This window comes from Sparus aurata, unplaced genomic scaffold (genome assembly GCF_900880675.1).
Source record: "Sparus aurata unplaced genomic scaffold, fSpaAur1.1, whole genome shotgun sequence".
Classification (NCBI taxonomy): Eukaryota; Metazoa; Chordata; class Actinopteri; order Spariformes; family Sparidae; genus Sparus; species Sparus aurata.
Window position 1 is genome coordinate 174,409 of NW_022045103.1, and position 1,695 is coordinate 176,103.

Genomic DNA, 1,695 nt, shown 5'->3' on the forward strand with positions numbered 1-1,695 from the left:
GTGTTCAGAGGATAAGACACTGAAGGACTGACAGCTGAACTCAGTGTTGGAAATATAATATTCAGATTTGATACGCCAGCTAGCGCATTAATTTACAGCGGTGAACAGACAGGGGTTCAGGGGTTAATGGACACCCTGGCAGCCAATCAGACCAAGTATTCCCCCAGACCATGGTATAAGCTTAAATATGAGTCATATTTTAGAAAAGCACTCATTTGTCCTTGTTAAGCTAACTGCTTGTTAATGAGAGTTAAGAATAATCTAATCCGACAGCTGTCTGTGTGGCTGTTTATCTGAACTTCTTCCAGATATTGAGTTTACTGTGACTTTGCTGTTGTAAACATTGTTGTTCCTACTAACAGTCACAGTAGTCATTTCTTTCTTCGAACTGTCACACTTTTAGATGGTTGCCTGTATTTCTAGTTTGCACCTGCTCGCCCATGATTTCTTTTTGTTATGCAAGCTGTGGTTAATGTGTTACCTTGGAAAGTCGGGAGAGTGGTCTAGGTTATTGTCTAGCTAATATAGGTCTAAGGCTACGTTAGCTCTGTGTGTGTGTGTGTGTGTGTGTGTGTGTGTGTTTGTGTGTGTGTGTGTGTGTGTGTGTTTGTGGGTGTGTTGGTGTGTGTGTGTGTGTGTGTGGAACAAGCAGTGGATGATACTGTTACCGTTTTATATGCTGGCTTGCTGTAGGGTAGTAATTAGATGAATGCTTCTGCAAAGATTATAATGTGGCTGGTTACTGTCATGGAAGTGCCGAGTTCAGATTGCTGGAACACGTCACAGACGTGATGTTGTTTTCTCTCCTCCATGATCTTGTTCTTTAACTATCTCAACGTAAGTGATCGGTGTCTCTGAGTCTTCATCTCATCTAAATGGTCATACAAACTGAAATTCCACAGCACTCTGCAGATTGATGAAGACGTTTGGTTCTTGTACAGAGAACCAGGAGGACCGCAAGAGTTCAGCTTCCTGTCTGTCAGTCTGAGGCTGCATTCATGCTCACACAAACTGGACACAACAGCTCTGAAAACTGTGAGGAAACTGAAGCTCCTCCTCTTCTCAGAAGTGATCTGTGGCAGTCTGACTTCATTTCCAGAGGAGCTGCTTTAACAAACTCTGGAGCTCAACTCTGAACTGACAACGGCCGACGGGTCAACAACAGTCTGTCACCAAGAGAGTCACCAGACTCCCTTAACAAATGAATAATCAGTATTTACATCAAAGGAATATTGATCATCATTAGTCAATTTATTTTCATCTGAAGGCTGCTCACACCACACACACACACACACACACACACACACACGCTGTGTGAGATATTAAAGATAATATCCACAACGTATCAAAACAAGACATGTTGACCTGTTTGTTCACATTCCAGCAGCTGCTTCACTGGAAACAGCTCAAAGTGAAAGTTGAGTTCAGTCCTGGTGTCAGTGGACGGTCAGCAGCAGCAAAGTGACGACTGGCTGTGAACTGATGTCCTCCATGTGTTTCTGAAGTGAAGCTCAGTAAAGAGGACTTTGTGCTTGTTGTAGTTGTGACAGGAAGATGAAGATGTTTGTGGTGTTTGTGATCCTCGTGCACGGTAAGATAACCTTCCTCCCTCTGATCTGATCGTCACCTCGGTCCAACGTCATGTCTTTAATGTGGATCTGTGTCATCTTCACTTCATCAGTGTGTTTCAGCTGC